At 45.8% G+C, this 18,528-nt stretch overlaps 1 protein-coding gene across 2 annotated transcripts in view; it reads right to left on the bottom strand.

Moving 5' to 3' along the window:
• The window catches only part of IDH1 (isocitrate dehydrogenase (NADP(+)) 1), a 310,669-nt gene that overhangs the window by 164,402 nt on the left and 127,739 nt on the right, over nucleotides 1–18,528 (bottom strand). The gene's annotated exons all lie outside the window — the stretch shown is intronic.

The raw sequence follows: 18,528 nt of genomic DNA, 5'->3' as shown, positions 1-18,528 counted from the left end.
GTGATGTGTCCCACATGATTTGCTTCCATTTTTCTTCTGCGACTTAGCTATATACAAGGAATCCATTATGGAAATCACTTTCCCGCTTTCCAGTTATTCAACAGGGCAGTTCTAGTGCTAGTGAAGCAAGCAGTGTCTTCCACTTCTTACCACAGTCACATTAATAATCACGTGTAATGGAAAGAATAGTATTTTTCCATACTTTTCATCCAAATGTCCACCTCTTACAGAACGTTAGCAAAGATATGTATTCCCAATGTTTGCTCCCACAGGAAACTTTGCTTTAATCAACGGCCAAAACCACTGAATAGATGTGACTCACACTAGCCACGAATGTAGAACTGTACTAAAAAAAAATTGCATTTGTTGGTCTGGTGTAAATTTATTCAGTAGTTTTTGAGTCATTAGCATTTGAAAAAAAGTGTAAGGGGAGTTTGAAACAGTTCACATTTTTTTATTCCTTGTCAGTTGAAAAGCCATTTGTTGATGTGCTTACAACTTTGCACACATTTGAAAATAACAAGAGTAATCGATTAGTGTTAGCTACATCAAGGGGACTCAGTTTAAAAAGGGGGCCAAAGCAGCGTTCATATGCTAATAACGTTGGCATGGTGTGATTCATATGTACAAAATTTGACAGATGTTTGAGGATTCGTTTTCTTTTGGCACGCTAAGTTTTGTATCAATCCCATCCATAGGGATGGAGGAGTAAAGTTGAACGGAGTGTCTATGAACTTTTCATTTGCTTAGAACTTTGACACTGTTCGATAAATCTACATCCAGTTGTTAAGCAGTTAATAAGTTAAAGTTCCACTAGGTACAGGTATTTCAGGTTGCGTGAGGATTCAGTTGTGGAGGAATGAGTTTGGGGGTGGGGGGTAAACAAACCCATCTTTGATTTACAAATAACTTTGCATGACCTAGTGGGCCTTCATGAAACGTGGCATGCACTTAGGGCCTGATTTAGAACTAAGCGGACGGGTTACTCTGTCACAACGGTGAAAGATATCCCGTCAACCGAAATATAAATCCCATTACATGCAATGGGATTTATATTTTGGCAGACAGGCTATCTGTCACCGGAGTGACGGAGTAACCCGCCAAGTTCTAAATCAGGCCCTCAACCTATTTAGCCTTCGCTTGGTATTGTTAAGCTTGTACTGTCCATCAAGGGGACCCAATTAAAAAGAGGTAGGTATTCATATGAGAATAGTATTGGGACTGTTCAACAAATCTGCACAGAATTTGGCAGAAGCATGGAAGTATTGACTTTGTATTAGTATGTCACATTTTCTGCCAGAGTGGGTCCCAAAGGTAAAGAGGACTCAATAACATTTTCACATGCTTATAACTTAGCACTGTTTGATTCATTTGTATCAAATGTGGCAGGTGGTTACCATGTTACACCCACTGTATGTGCATATGGTTGCATACAGATTCAGTTGAAGGAAAGGAAGATATAAACGGAAGAAACCAAAAGATGTTTGAATTACTAATACCTTTGGCACCATTTAATGAATCCACACAAACTGGGCAGACATTTACAAGGTTTAGCTTTCTTCTGGTTATGACAAATGTTGAGCTGATCCATCAAAGGGCACGAACGCGGGAATAGAGGTTTCATCCACTAATTACTTTGATGCTATTTGATGAGCCTTCATGATATTTAGCAGCTCTCTAATTAAGACCAGTGGAAAGCCAGGCAGGCCTGTACCCAACCCATGTTGGTCACAGTTAAAACAGGTTTGCACAGGATCTGGCTGAAGGCAGTGCATAGAATAGCAGGAGAATGTGGTATATAATAAACAAAAAACATGCAATTCACTGAAAAGTTAAAGGGTGGTTATGGTTCAGTGAATCTAAAACCGAAACGTCTTGAAAATCCCCAGGTATGGTATACAATGCACACCATAACTCACACCATCCTCCGTGCTCAGTACACCCCTTTAGTTGAAGGCATGAGGAAAGAAAGCGGTCTACAAAGAGCATAAAAAGGACAGTAAATAATTATGGGTTGCACTGTACGTTTCATATCAAGACTGAATTTGAGAGCTTTCACAGTTTTGTGCTCACTGAATCATAACTTATTTTAGCTATGCTTTTTTCAGTTAATCACACACATATTTATGTTATAATTTGCAAACTATTACAGAATGTTTACTCCTCTGATAAATAAAATGCTGTATGGGATATAACTGATTAAAATAAATACTTAAAATGTGTGTAATAAGAAATTTCTATTTCAACGTGATGATCTAATCATTTCTAGTTTGTGTCTTTCAAAACGATTCTGTAATAGTGCCCACTGTTTTGTGAGCATATAGTATGTAAAGAACAAGTTACTTACCTTCGGTAACGCTTTTTCTGGTGGATACAGTATCTGCCTGTGGATTCCTCACCTTGTGAATATCCCCTGCGCCAGCAACATTCGGAAACTTTTGTAGCAGTCCACGCCGATGAGGTCGAAGACGACGTCACAGAGGCACGACTCTGCTTGCGACTCTGCTGACGTAACCGGCTCCATAACAAGACCTCGTCGGCGTCAGTTGCACCCTTTTTTCCATGCCTTCGAGGCACACAGACGGACTGACAGCAATATATACACAGCATACACAGTACATAATATACAATGCAACACACACAGTGTGGAGAATAAATAGAAAGGCAAAAGAAATAACACACCGCCTTTGATAGTAACAAATACATTTTGAAACACCATCATATACTGAAGGTATACAAGGGTGGACAACGGGGAGGCGGGTGGGTCAGTGAGGAATCCACAGGCAGATACTGTATCCACCAGAAAAAGCGTTTCCGAAAGTAAGTAACTTGTTCTTCTGATGGATACATCTGCCAGTGGATTCCTCACCTTGTGAATAGATTCCCACAGCAGTCCCCACTCCCGGAGGAGGGTGTCCACCCTCCTATACCAGAAAGTCCTGAAGGACGGAACAAGCAAAAAGTCCGTCCCTCCTCACCTCGGAGTCTAAACAATAATGTTTTGCAAAAGTGTGGAGGGAGGCCCAAGTTGCTGCCCTACAAATGTCCTCCACAGGAACACCCCTAGACAAAGCAGAAGTGGAAGACTTAGCTCTAGTGGAATGGGCTCTTAAACCCTCTGGAGGTTCCTTACCAGCCAAAGGGTAGCATATCTTGATGCACAAGACAATCCATCTGAAAGGGTGCGCTTGTGCACCGCTCTGCCTTTCCTGCAGCCAACAAAGCCCACGAAGAGCTGGTCATCAACCCGAAAGTCTTTTGTCCTGTCAAGGTAGAAGCTCACCGCCCTCTTAGGGTCCAAGCGGTGAAGTCTCTCCTCCTCCTTGGAAGGGTGAGGGGGAGGATAGAAGGTAGGAAGGGTAATGGACTGCCCCAGATGGAAGGGAGTTAACACTTTAGGCAGAAATGCAGCCCTGGTCCGGAGTACCATTCTTTCAGCATGAATGGTCAAAAACGGGGGTTTTGAACTTAGAACTTGAAGCTCACTTACCCTCCTTGCCGAGGTGATTGCAATGAGAAAAACCATCTTAAAAGACAACAATCTCAAGGGACACTTGTGCAAGGGCTCGAAGGAAGAACCCATAAGATAAGTTAAGACAAGGTTTAAGTCCCATTGAGGCACAATAAAGGGAGTAGAAGGAAACTGTTTGTAAGACTGTTGGACCTAACGTCCTAGAGGTAGCTTGGCTCAGGCCAACAGGCTTTTATCCCAACATGGCATATCGTGCTTGCATCACACTCAGCTCACACCTTAACGCAACACCACTTAAAAAGGACACTACACCGATTAATTTTAAAGTTTTCCAGAAGTCTTTATCTTGTCTTCTCAAACGGGGTTAATCAGCTTCACATTTCAGAATAAAGCATTTCATAGTATTCACTAATAGCACAATTTCTTTCTTTTCTTCAATATAGCAAATACCTAAGCACCATTGGATGTTTCACTCCAGCACCTTGATCCTGGAGCACCGGTTTGAAGACACCCAGATAATGCTCCACAGAACAGTTACATAGTACTGGATTTCGAATGGTCATCTAGTCTACACAATGCTCTTTGGTCAGATGGTTACTCCAGGCGCTATACTTCAAAAATCTTATACTGTTGCAGATTATCAATACTTTACATTTAGATGCTATTTTGGAACTGTTACTCTGCTGCTGTGAATCAGGTGGTTACAGCTAGGCAATTTACAAGGAAATCCCTCTTTCACTGGAAGGCAAGCTGTTACACATAAGCATCCTACATGACTTTCTCTGTTACTGGGAAGTAATCTATTATTTCTAGCGCTATTTTTGACAGTCTCAATGGGTAAACTACAGTCTCCTGAGTGAATACAACATCGTGCCGGAGTTTTGATCTTAAAACCTGGCTTCCCCTGTGACCGGCACTCGGCTTTACCCGGACATCAGCTGGCCTTAAGTCCGTAGTATCCTGTGCTCTCCCCCCTTCTTATTATGCCCCGCTTACTGATTACGCATCGGTGTCCTCCTCTCTGGAAGTTCGGCGGAGCCTGGCGTGGAGTTCCCACTCCTTACGGGACAGACGGGGCTTCACACGCTGACAACGGAGATCTCCCCGAGGCCGAAATCAGGGCACAACCACCGACCACCTCCCCCAAGGGCTTCCCCGTAGTGTGGACTCCTTCGTTGGTGGGGGCCTCGCTCTAGCACTCCCTCACTGCTGCTGTCCCATTCTGCAGCAGACTCCTAGGCCAGGCGCAGGCTACTACCACTCCGCTTCCTCAGGGAAAGCGCGCCCGCAGCCACCCGTAGCAGCACGGCTTGCGGGGGCGCGGCCTTCACCCGTGTATGACAGCAGTGGGGCGGCGCTTCGGCGTCAGCCCCCTCCTCACGTGACAGCAGGACGGCGGCTTCCAGGCCGAAGCTCGTCCCTTCTTCCGAAATACAAATCTCCTCAGCTTGGCAGCGGTGACGCTTGCTCACCAGTTGCCCACATTAAGCCTCTCCACAGAACCCGCGGCAACAGCGGGCCACCTCCGGAGGACACCCGGCAACCTCCTGACCTCTGGGGGCGGCAGTGATAGTTCCAGGTAGAGACTCGTGACAGGGGGGGGGTGGGGGGTGGGGGGGCTGAACTTAAGGGGGCCAGGAGTTCTCCGATGCAGATGAAGGGGCTAACAGAGCTCTTCTTATTCACTGGGCACAGATATCTTCCCTTTAGTCAGAGATCATGGGAAACCGCTAAGGCCTGTCTGAATCAACATCTCAGGCCCAACAGGGATGAGGGAAAGTGAGTTCCAGACGGCGATTCTTCCCTTGATCCTCCTTCAGGGATACTTACTACCTGGGAGCCCCCAGGGTAACGATGACCTTCAAAGTCATTGGCTGAGTCAGGGACCGGTCAGAAGGTTGAGGGTGGTGTCACTGGTGAGGAAAATCGCGCAGACCCTAAGATCTGTCCATTCCCTTCCTAGCGCAGCCACCTCCCCACTCAGGTGCCTTACTCCCGACTATCTCATCTCTCAGCTTCGTCCTAAAATGGCCGCCCTGCTCTCCCCTCTATTTATCACCTGGGGCCTGACTGGCCAGAGTGGTCCAGAAGGTTCTGGAACCTCTCATGGCAGTCTATGGCCCAGGTGCTGAGGTGACAGTTGGAACCACCATTTTGTGAGGCTACCCTCTTTCTTCCTGTTTCTTCATTGAAGCACCTTGCGCCTCTCCCTCAGATAGTAAGAAGAGGGCGCCCAGAGCCTCTACATCAACACCCAAAAAGTAGTTAGTGGACAGAAAAAATGAGAAGGAAAAGGGAAAAAGAATAAAATGAGGAGGGAACTGCCAAAGGGCTGACAGGTCTAACAAAGACCCTTAAGAAATCGTAGAACAATAGGTGATTTGAACAATGACGGCTGATCTGGCAAGCAAAGAAAAGCCGACAAAGCCGATAAGTATCCCTTAACAGTAGCCACAGCAAATCCTTGCTGAGCAAGAGAAAGGGCAAACTGAAGGATGTTGGATAAACGAGCCTTCAAAGGGTCAATAGATTTCTCTCCGCACCAAATAACGAATTTAGACCACCTATAGGAATAGATAGATTTGGTGCAATGACGTCTGGCAGAAAAAATATACATCTACCACATCAGGCGGGTGAGAAAAAGAATTCAGGTTGCCCTGTTCAATCTCCAGGCATGAAGGTGTAAGCTCTGGAGGTGGGGGTGTAGAACCTGCCCCTCCGACTGCGAGAGGAGGTCTGCCCTCAGAGGGAGACGGAGCGGAGGGCACGAGGAGAGGTGGAGAAGATCTGTATACCACACCCTTCTTGGCCAATCCGGGGCGATCAAAATGACTTGGGCCCGGTCTTGAAGAATCTTCCTCAGAACCCGAGAAATCAAGGGTATGGGAGGAAACGCGTAAAGGAGCTGTGAGCTCCAACTCAACTGAAACGCTTCCCCCAACGCTCCCTGCATCGGATACTGGAGGCTGCAGAATGACGGGCAGTGAGCGTTCTCGTGAGTGGCAAACAGGTCCACCCGAGGGGTTCCCTACATCCGAAAGACGTAACAAACCACCACCGGATGGAGCCTCCACTCGTGGTCGGCGGAGAACTGCCGACTGTGACTGTCTGCACGTACGTTCAGCACCCCGGGCAGATGATTTGCCATCAGACAAATCTGATGGTCCTGAGCCCAGGGCCATAGACGCAGAGCCTCTCTGCAGAGACAAAGAGACCCCACTCCTCCCTGCTTGTTGACATACCACATTGCGGTAGTGTTGTCCGTCAGGACTTGAACCGACTGACCGCGAAGGGAAGGGAGAAAGGCCTTGAGTGCCAAACGTATCGCCCGCAATTCAAGAAGGTTGATGTGAAGCAACCTTTCCTCTGAAGACCAAAGACCTTTGATCTCCAGATCACTCAGATGCGCACCCCACCCTAAAGTGGATGCATCCGTTATTACTCTGGCCACCGATGGAGGTAGATGGAAGGGCTTTCCTTGGGACAGATTGCCCTCCACGCTCCACCAAGACAAATCCGCCCCAGCTTCTCTGGAGATCCTCACAGACTCCGTGAGATCTCCTTTGTGCTGATACCACTGCCTGCGGAGGCACCACTGGAGCGCCCTCAAGTGCCAGTGTGCATGGTTGACCAACAGAATGCAGGAAGCAAACAGACCGAGCAGGCGAAGGACCTTCAGGACTGGAACGACCGCTCCATTGTAAAATAAAGGAATCATTTCCTGTATGTCGAGAATCCTTTGAGGAGGAGGGAATGCTCGACACACAGTAGTGTCCAGTGCCGCACCTATGAACAGGTTGCGCGGAGAGGGCACCAGGTGAGATTTGGGCACGTTTATCGAGAAACCCAATTTGTACAACAGCTGAGTTGTATCCTGCAAATGGTGTAGCACCTTCTCTGGTGACTCCGCTTTGATCAGCCAGTCGTCCAGATAGGGGAAAACTGAAATCCCCGACCTTCTGAGATGGGCTGCCACCACTGCCATCACCTTCGTGAAGACTCGATGTGCAGTAGTAAGAGCAAACGGAAGGACCGCAAACTGATAATGTTGCGATCCTACCGTAAACCGGAGATACTTCCTGTGCGACTTCAGGATGGGGATGTGGAAATACGCATCCTGCAAGTCGATCGACACCATCCAGTCCTCCTGATTCAGCGCCTGAAGAACCTGCGCAAGGGTGAGCATCTTGAACTTCTCTTGCTTCAGATAAAGATTCAAGATCCTGAGGTCCAATATCGGACGCAATCTGCCGTCCTTTTTCGGAATCACGAAATACCGGGAGTAGCATCCCTGACCCCTCTCCTGCTCTGGAACCACCTCTATCGCACCTTTCTGTAGTAACTTCAGGACTTCCTCCTGTAGGAGAAGCCGGTGGTTTTCTGAGCAAACCCCTTGACAAGGAGGGTAATTTGGAGGGAATTCCCGAAAGGGAAGGGCGTACCCATTTTTTACAAGATCTAGAACCCAAAGATCTGTAGTGACAGATTCCCAATCTTGTAGAAAATGGGTAAGCCGGCCCCCCACAGGAACAGCATGATCCAGAATGGCGGATCTAGGGCTGCTTTGCGGTGGTGGGAGGGGCTGAGGAAGAGGAGGAGGAGAGCTGAAGGCCACGTGTGACCCCTGATTCTGCCTCTGTATCCCTTATACGGAGAGCTCAGCTGTTGTTGCTGCTGGGTCTGCCTGTAGGAACGAAAGGTTGCCCTTCCGAAACCCCTATATCTTTTAAACGATCCCCTTGACAGGGATTGAAGGCCCAAAGACTTAGCCGTAGCCTTGCTTTCTTTAAAACGAACAAGTGCAGCATCTGCCTTTTTGCCAAAGAGACCAGAGCCATCAAAAGGCAAGTCCAACAGCGTTGATTGTACATCAGGAGAAAACACTGAAGACTTAAGCCACGCACTCCTCCTAGTGGCAACAGAAGACCCCGTGACTCTTGCTACTGAGTCAGCTGTGTCCAGTCCACTCTGTATCACCTGACGCGCTGCTGCCTGGGCATCCGCCAGGACCTCATTAAAACCAACCCTATCCTCCTCTGATAGTTTTGGAGATAATTTATTTGCAGAATCCATGGGCACATGAATATAGCGTCCCAAAAGGCAAGTGGCATTCGTAGACTTAAGAGCCATGCTGGCCGATGAAAAAACCTTTTTGGCCAATTGATCTAATTTCTTGGCCTCTCTGTCACTTGGAACCTGGGGAAAAGCACCTTTAGATTTCCCTGAACAAGCAGCCTGAACCACCAGGCTCTCAGGCGACGGATGAGAAGTAAAAAACTCAGGGTCCCCCGGAGCTGCCCTATACCTCCTGGCAACTGTTTTCAAAAATGCGGGAGCAGAAAAAGGCTTAACCCACTCTTCCATTACAGGATCTATGATGGCCTCATTAAAGGGCAACAAGGTTCTGAAACAGTAGTGGGAGAATGCAGCACCTCTATCAAAATGTTCGACTTGAATTCAGTAAAAGGCAACTGCAGATCTAACAGCTCAGCTGCCTTCCTTGTGACTGCATGATATGGCGCCACATCCTTTGAGGGTTCATCAGAAGGTGGAGTAATTTCCCATTCAGGAGATAAATCCAAATCACTAGCCTCCTTTAGCTCTTCAAAAACGTCATCAGACTCCACAAGCTCTCCTTCTTCTGCCTCTTCCAAAAGGTACCTTTGCTCATCAAGCACCCTTTGAGCCTCCCTCCTAGACCGGATTATTACAACCGGCGTCGGCGTGTTCGAATCCGACGGACGAACAAGGTCGAGCCGGCGCCAAGACGGCGTCGCCAGAAAAAATGGCATGAAGGGGGCCTGTGGATAGGCTTGAGGCACCCCCAAACTGAAGGCCATTGGACCTATCGGACCCGAAGGTGCACCAGTGGAGTACATGGCTCTTGAAAATACCCCGTACATTGCATTTAGATAATGCGTGGGGTCCTGACCTGGTCCAGGGAACGCAGGGTACTGATCAGGCATCACCGGACTCGGGCCAACCGGCGCCGACAGTGGAATCTGCGGGGTCGAAGGCTCACCCGGTACTGGAAGCTCCTCAACCGGAGCCGGAGACGAAGCCGGAGCCGGAGAAGGAACCGGCGCCGGAGATGGAACCGGCGCCGGAGATGGAGCCGGTGAATGAACCGGTGAAGCCACTGGAGAAAAAGGACCAACAGGCGAATCCGGAAAGGGCGAGGGAGACAGAGAGTCCTTACGGCGTCGAGAAGGTGACTTCGACTTCGGAGCCGTACTCTTGTCAGAGTGACGTCGAGAAGAATGTCTCCTCTTCTTTTTGTGCTTCTTAGATCTTGAAGCATGCCCCGAAGTCGACTTCGACGCCGACCTCGATCTTGACCTCGTCCTGGATTTTCTCCTACCTCTCTTCTCTTTTTTCATCCTCGCGATGAAAAGCTTAGCTTCTCTCTCCTTCAGAGCCTTGGTGCTCATCTTGCGACAGCAAGAGCATCCATCCACATCATGGTCCGAAGATAGGCACCATACGCAGTCGTCATGTGGATCCGTGATGGACATATGCTTTCCACATTCGCGACAGGGCTTGATCCCCGACTTCTTTGTCGACATTTTCACAAAAAAAGGACAGAGAAATCCAGTAGAAATACAATGTAGCAGTGAAGCAAAGATAGAGATTCCCGAAATCCGTTGGCGTCGATGGCGTGGAAAAAAGGGAACTGACGTCATCACGTCGACGAGGTCTTCTTATGGAGCCGGTGACGTCAGCGGAGTCGCGAGCGGAGCCGTTACTCTGTGACGTCGTCTTCGACCTCATCGGCGTGGACTGCTACAAAAGTTTCCGAATGTTGCTGGCGCAGGGGATATTCACAAGGTGAGGAATCCACTGGCAGATGTATTCATCAGAAAAGTTATTAATTAGCTGAGTGTTATCCTGTGGCAATGGAGCAATCTATCATCAATATATCTGGCCATCAATTGCTGTCCTTAAAGTATACATTTTTAAGCTACCAAAATCATACAGCCCATAGATCTCTTACTGTTATTCATCGACTGGGATGAATTAGCATGTTGTGCTGCTCTGAAAAGAAGGGACATTAAGTTATGTACTAATAAATGTATAAACTTTGACTACTAGAACATTAATGCTTAACCTTTGACTCTGTGGAACCACCACTGTATCACTTAGTGAGGCTTGGAACTTCAGCCTAAGCAATGCATATGATTTGAACCACAAAACAATACAGAAAAATTCAGAAACAAGCATACATTGTCAAAACCTCGCTCAGAGAGCCACTGGGCAAGCAGTAGCTATTGGGCCCAACTATAGGGGTTGAGACGTTTTACTCCTGATGTACCGGGCCTAACCTTCTATGGATCCCAGGAAACTGGGCTAAGTACCCCTTCAGCTTTTAACTCTCAGAAATGGCATGTTAGAAGCAGCCCAAGGCTCCCTCAGGGAGAGGTGGACACACTGAAGTGAACACAGGCTCACAACTCAAAATAAGTGCAGTAGCAGCAATTAATTATTGTCCAGCCATATACTCACTTTTATGATGAAAGAAGTATTTTATTTTATCGCTAACAAAAAGGGAAATATGACATTCACAAACAACTACATACTCTCTCCCTGAGGTCAGGGCTCTAGTGTTTCGTAGGCAGTTCCCTGTGTCCCACTCCCTCCTCACGCTAGCAATACTGGTTATTCCCAATTTACTATAGGCAACATCCAGGGTATGTCCCACTAGTAGACCAAGTCTCAAGAGTGCATTCGACTCTGTATTAAAGTCAAAAGTGTTCCAGTGCCTTATCGCTATCTAGCAAGCAAGTTCCTGCATATGGCTGGCTGGACTGCAAACAGTCTAACCCACACCTGTAGGCTTTGAGAGACTGGAGTTCCTGAGCACCCCCCTCCATGGGTACCAAGCAGCAGCAGCTGGTTCAAGTGGGTTCACTGTTCACGGTGCACTGTCCAGGTGGTCTTTGCTCAGTGTTCCTCCTCGAGTTTCTCAGAAGCGGTTGTGGTACCGCAGCGACTGGAGGTTCTTCACAGCTCCTCCTGGCAGGGTAAGTCTTTGGTCTGTCCCATGGAGAGGTAGGAGAGTATTGTGAATGTCCTGATGCTGATCCTTTGTACCAGTGTAGGTGCCAGATGTCCCCAACTGCTGTCGCTCTCTTCTGGCGACAAACCCAACCAGGTCACATTTATTGCTTGTCCCAGTGACCTCCTCCTGGCATACGGGGTTCCCATATCTCTACTGCACAGGGGCTCTGACCCAATTGGCACAGAAGATTCCTTCACAGCAGTCCCTCCTGGCATACAGAGTCACAAGCTCACCATCGTACAAGGGCGACGGCCTAATCCGCACAACTATCTATCTAGGGCGCCCCATCCTGGCATACAGGGTTGCAGACTCGTCACTGCACACGGTCAATGAGCCGTTCGGCACGAGGTCTATGGCTCATTTCATTGCTAACCTCCTCTGGCATACAAGGTCACTGAAGTTTCCTGCACACAGGCAACGACACGATTGTTGCAGCAGTAGTCTCCTCACACCCCGCTAAGGGAGAACACTCGACAGGATTCCCAGCTGAAATTCGCTCCTTCCAATGCTCTCCTCTTCCTCACAGGGCAAACAGGCCTTGGCAAGCCAGCAAGCACTGGTGCTCTGGGCTCCTGGGCACGTGGTCTTGATTTCTTTGTGTGATGTTTCCTCACCCAGCTGGGAAAACTACAGGCCTTGTCTTCTAGTCCTGGCTACAAGCAGAACTCTTGCAGAGTTTCTCCTCTTTGCACAGCCTGACTGGCTGCTTGACAGTTAACATTGTTTGGGGTCTCAACTCCCTTTCTTATAGTCCATTTGGAGACACCAAATGTGATTTAGAGTCTGAGTCTTTGAAGTTTATGTGGGAGGTCTATTTCCTTTTGAAGTGCCCACTCCTTAGTCCTCTCTTCATCAAGAAAGCAGTCTGTCACAGTTAGAGGGACTCTAAAGCGGATGGCCCCACAACACAGGTCACAAGAGTGCCTAGAGCTCACACTTGGGTGTCAGCCACATTGATATGAATAGGTTAGCCCAGGGCCTCAGCTCTACTCTTTATGATTCTCTTATGAGCCCCAACTCCTTCCTGAGAAGTGCCCAGGCCCCTTCCCTGTGATCTCTCTCTCTCTCTCTCTCAATCAAAGAGCACCCTTTGAAGTGTACTGGTGCAGTATGGCTCTTCCTCCTCGAGGTGTCCCACCCAGCTTATAGTAATGCACTAACACACAAAATCTGTCCGGGGGAGGTGGGGATTTCTCTTACCTCATCTCCTCATGTTTCACCATACAGCCCTGGTTCTCCCAAAATGGAAATCCAGAGACCTCCATTTATTAAAACCCTTCACAGTCACACATTCACCCAGCACATGTATTCAGCATACACAAGCTGCACAACACAGTACCTTCATGTATTCTACCACTCACAGACACAAGTACACACAGCACATGAATTTAACATTAATGCACTGTGCAGCACTATATCCTTCATGTATTGTAACTTTGTTATTGCATTCATAATTAGCAGTCAAAATGTCAAACTAATCTGTTTTACTACATAAAGAAAGTGTCACATGCAGAGTAGGAATGGAAATGGACAATTTCACTATCTGAGCACCACTTGATACCATGTAAGCAGATAAAATAGTCTGAAGAGTTTCTCGTCCTCCACGTTTAAGGGAGCCAATAAACTTTCATCATTTGTCCTTAATGTTTTCCATAAAGTAGTCATAAGTTAATACCCGTTTTTTCCACAAGCTCCCAAACTCACCTCCATTTTGCACAAACTATATACTCCCAAACTATCTCTTTAAAGTGTCCCCCAAGATCAAGACATCCCCTGAACCATAATTTACTGCTATTTCAATGTACACTCTTTCACTATTCACAGTACACAATGGGGGATCTTTGCCTTCAAATGTGCTGGCACCGCTAGCAATTACATCATGTATTTCAAGGTTGACGTGTTCTTCAACCACGGCCATTTTTCCTACGAGGTGATTTATTTAGAGCTGTTGCCTGGTGAACTGGCCTGTTTTTCAGTGTTCTTCACACAATATTTGTCTTGAGTTGAACTTAGTCGCGGTACTCTCGTTGCTCGATTGTTTTGTTTGCATCTTTGTTTTTTTCTAGGTGCTAAGATCTACATACCCTTACTATAAGCTTCACTTATACATAGAGCAGGTAAACTTTCACTTTTGCTGAAGTGTGTTCAAAAGACTGTACAAATGAGACAATCTGAGCTAGTGTTTATATTTCACTAAACCGGTTTTTCCTTTATCCTTTGTTAAAAGCGATCGCTACCTTGCGAGCACTGAAATTCACAAGTTGAAGCCATTTCTTCAAAGCTGTTTTACAGTTCATGAACAGACTATATGTTGTTCGGCGAAAAAACATTTTAGAAGCCTTTTAAGTAAAAATCACAAAATTGTTTAAGTTGTCTTCTGTCGCTTCCTCCTGGAGGCAGTTGGCCATACAACCTCTGCCCCTCAGGTGCTAAAGCATGAATGTGTTTCTCATTTTAAGTACAGGCAGCAAAGGGCCTTAAAGGAGCAGCAACAACAAAATCGAAGAATGACCGAGTTGTTGGCCGGTTTCCCGAAATTTACTCCAAGACAAAGAGATTTTTAAAGATATTTATTACGCTTCATAACAGCAACTAAGTTATTCTTTAGACATTGGTAACAACTAAACGTAGCTCCGTCTCGTTTTTATCTCGATCGGTGGGTAGCCTGACATTCAAAGGAGGAGATGTGGCTTAAAGGCCAAGGCTTTTATACCTTAGAAAGCGGGGAAGGAACACGGCTCGAATCCGCAACATCGTGTGATTCTGAGAAACATCGCTTCATCCCCCGTGCCCAAATAAATGGGTGACGTAGTATATGGTTGTGTCACAATGAGCTATAATGCCCTTGGGCGAGGTTCGCGCTATTAAAAACTGAAAAGAGGCGCTATCAATAAAAACTCCCCATGTATAACGCTGTCGCAATGCAGAAGTTCCAGAGGAAAAGCGAATGATAAAGCAGGGCTTATCTGACGTAAGTGGAGTTATCACAACCTCTGTCGTGACAAGCCACTTAAGTCACGGACTGCCTCGCCCAAGATTACACAACCTAATTGGACTAAAGGACAAGTAAAACAGTTTTAGTAACAGTTACATTTCGAGTGGCTCTGAAAAAGCGTCCCCTCCCTATTCGACCACAGATTAGCAGAACACGAAGTTCAAGACTGACGTAGCAAGTAGCAACCCGCGCGACCTTTCCCCTACATCCACTGCAAACGGCCTTTGTTCATTGGATTTCTCAATCTATATTTCTTAATGTTTCTAACGCGGAACGGGTGTGGTTGCTACACTGTGGCAGAGCAAGTACTAGTCACACATCACACTAGACTGTAGAGCTCTACCTTACTCAATCTTTCATTAAAGATCGGGTTAATTTAAAAACAAAGCATTTCTTGCTTAAGCCAATTTTGCAGCGTCAGGGTCAGGGTGCCTCTTTCGTCTAAACGTCCAGTCATTAAATGCAACTGCAGTATGGTCGCTAAAAAGGCTTCGTTCGCTTTGTACACTACTAGAGATGCTTTCCTGACTACGCAAATAGATTACAAAATGTATGCCTATTTGTTTCATCTCATGCAAGCATCCGCCATGATTATGTTAAAAAGGAAAATACACGTCTATGCATGCGACTCTTTAGTTAGGATTTCGTCAGTGGTGATGTTTTACTATTTTCCAGTAAAGAGAGATGTCAGAACTAGTCATAGCGAGGTTGGATGCATTTATATTAAACTGATTATTAATTTATATAAATGTTGGAAAGTAGGTCTTTCAAATGTTTTTGAATTGCAGTTAAATCACGGATATATCCGTATATATCACTATATTGGCTAAATCAGTACACGTAATGCCGTATCAACAGGGAAAGCACATTAAGTGGGGGAAACGGATTGATACAACCGACAAGGCCACCAAGAAACCTCTCGGCCTAGATTCATGTGCGTGCGCTGAGCATTCCGCATTTCTTCTAGAGTATCAGGAATTCGGGTCGTAGCTCAGAAAAGTCTCAAGGACAGGGGGAAGTTTTCCAGGGCCAACCACATTCAATCCAACTTCACCAGTAAATAAGTGGAGTTCTACCTTTGGTTCACCTTTGCATCTTTGTTAAACTGCTGTGGAAACTGTATACGGCTATGTCATATAAAATGTAATATATTGGCGCAGATCCCGTTTATGGGTGACACTCCTCTTCCATCTAGTCTGATAATACAACTAACCTGCTACAGCACCTAGACACCTTACTTACTTACATCCCCCCGCCCTCCGCCTCGTGACCCCCTCTAACAGATTACAACTTTGGTGCAAATTCTGTTTAAGGTTCACATGCCCAAGCTAGGCAGTATTTACCTATATATACATATAAAAGAGACAAATTATGTGATGTCTGTCTTCAGTATCTGCACCACTCTGAAGCTGGATGCAAGGTTATACCTGCTACTATGTATGAGGGGATATAGATATATAAATATATATATATATATATATATAACGCAAATCAGCCTTGACCATGCTCCAGTAGGGGCAGTCTAGCCCGAACTGCCAGGCCAAGCACTCCATCCATCACTTTTTTGTATGCAAACAAGAAACAGGGAAATTAGATGGACAGGAAAGCCAATCCATGGTAAGCAATGGGCGGGCTCCAAGATTCTATATGTTGTTGGAAAAGCCCACAATATGTCTCACAACAGACAGCACATGGGCTAGCTAGTAGTAAAAACCGGGATGAGCTGAATTTAATGAAATCTGCTGGGACAGATGATGAAAAAAAACAGAGACGCCTGGTTACCTTAGTCAGGGTGATTCTCCTCTGGGGAAAGGAGTGTGGTTCCTAGCAAGTTTGCATATTATTGTTCTGTTTCGCGACTTTCCTCTTCATGACTGATAGTTGGCTACTTAGCTATGAAACGGGATGTTATTACAGCTGCAAGATTTGACCCTTCTTTTGATAATCAGTGCTTTAATTTTATGTAGTTAAGAAACCAAAAAGATAACCTGCTTCTTTGTTTGTTAAAATCTGCACATTTTGAGAAGGACACTTTAACAGACTAAACTATAAAGTGACTGGATACTGAAAAACTGGAAGGCAACACAGTCTGCTGGGAGTGTGTCCACTGAGGAAGTCCATCTCTGGAAAAGAGTTCCCCTACCAGTCCTAAAAGCAACAGACACTTTTCAGCAAGAAAGAAGACTTTCTTTGGGTAGTACATCATGTATCATCCAGCTATCCACGCAAAGTTGCCATTACTCTAGAATGATAACACACTTCTTGAGAAGGAAGGTCCTCTTGATATGACTCCTCCGACTGTTTTAGAACATGCTCATGTGCCAGGGTGGACCAGAGTTGTTGGGCCATGTACTAGGACATAGTCAAACTGATTTAAATTGTAGCACGGGATTATGTGGCATATGTAAAAATACATACAGCTAAAAAACTACAAATCCTTAAGGCACCTTGTCGCTATTCTACAGCTAGCAACCAAGCTCTCTTTGCAATTCAAATACGTCCTTCTGAATGGATCGACTAACTTGCCAAACTTTATGCAAAAAACTCACTCAATACTGTATGAGATGTCTAAGACCTTCAACAAAATACATTGTGTGCAATTAGCAAACAAAAGCTCTGAAGGCAAAACAGAGTGTGACACTAATAAACGAGAAAGACCATTTGCAGCGATGGGCCCCAATAGGATTCCAATGAAAGTGATGAAGAGCGAACGAGAAACCTGGAGTAAATTTTTCACCCCTCTCTTTGCTTTTTGTTATGCTATGGTGCAAATTCCAAGTTCGTTGACAAGGAGCACTGTTGTTCCTATACATAAAAAAGCTCCTGTTCTTTACCTAGTAATTATCGCTAAATTGCTTTGCTGGACGACTCAGGCAAAGATCTTTGTGTCCGGTATTCTGGAACATCTTGAGGATTGGGCATACTTGTCTGGAGTGATTCCAAGTGTCCAGGTGAGCTTTAGCCCCCATCACCCGGTGACAAACAATATAGCAATCATTCAGACTCTCATCAATAAATATGTGGTGTTTAAATCACAAATCTTATAAACTGAATTTGTTGATTTCTCAACATCATTCGATATGCTTCATCGACCCACCCTTTGAAACGGGGCCAGACCGGGAACCCATAGCAGCCCTGGCAACTTTGTTGGACCATCCCCCCAGGGAGCTGAGAGGTGTTCAAGGGTGAAGCACAGCTGCTTTTGTTACTGGGGGCGATATTGCAGCACTACTGCAAAACCGGCACCCAGTAATAAACCTGGCGCCCACCGCTGCAAAACTGCCCCCACCCTTTCAGCCTCCTGGGGAAGCGCCTGATGCCTGCTATGGTCAGTCCAGCCCTGCTTTGAAAGAAAATGGATAGGTTAGGGATACCCTCTAACTTACTAAGATTAATTATAGCACTTTATCAGTCCACTTGGTGTAAAGTTGTAATGGGGGGAATAAGGGTTTGCCCTCGAAGATCCTAACAGAATGGAATCGAGCAGGTTGTCTCCTGGTCCCACTTATGTTTTCAATTTATTTATGGGGCTTTCCCATCCATTTTGTTAATCTTAAGAATTAACCTGGTCAAATAGCACATCAAGATTTGTATGTTTTATTTTACGCTGATGATTTAGTAACTTTTGATCTCACACCAATTGGCCTCCAGCACAATTTAGATGCTATTTTTACATATGCGAGGGATAATTCTCTGACAATAAATATTACTCATCATCATCACAAATACTTTCATCAGTTTTTCAACCATAAAAGTACAATTACACAAAATACATAAAACATGACATATAATTAAAAGTAGAAACACAATAAAAGTCTATCTCTAGTTTCCTGTATCATGAATAATAAACACACCATATAAATCAAGATTACGGCAATATAATAAGAATAGGTCTCGTGAGCAATAATTAATGAGGTTAGTTGATCTATAATAAGTGACTGTAAGGAAAATTCCTAAAAGGGACACAGAAAATAAAAAGCTCACTGCATCGCTTTCGACTTA

This window comes from Triturus cristatus, chromosome 3_2, assembly GCF_964204655.1.
Source record: "Triturus cristatus chromosome 3_2, aTriCri1.1, whole genome shotgun sequence".
NCBI lineage: Eukaryota > Metazoa > Chordata > Amphibia > Caudata > Salamandridae > Triturus > Triturus cristatus.
Note: the sequence above shows the minus strand (reverse complement) of the source record. Positions and strands in the feature narration are given on the sequence as shown.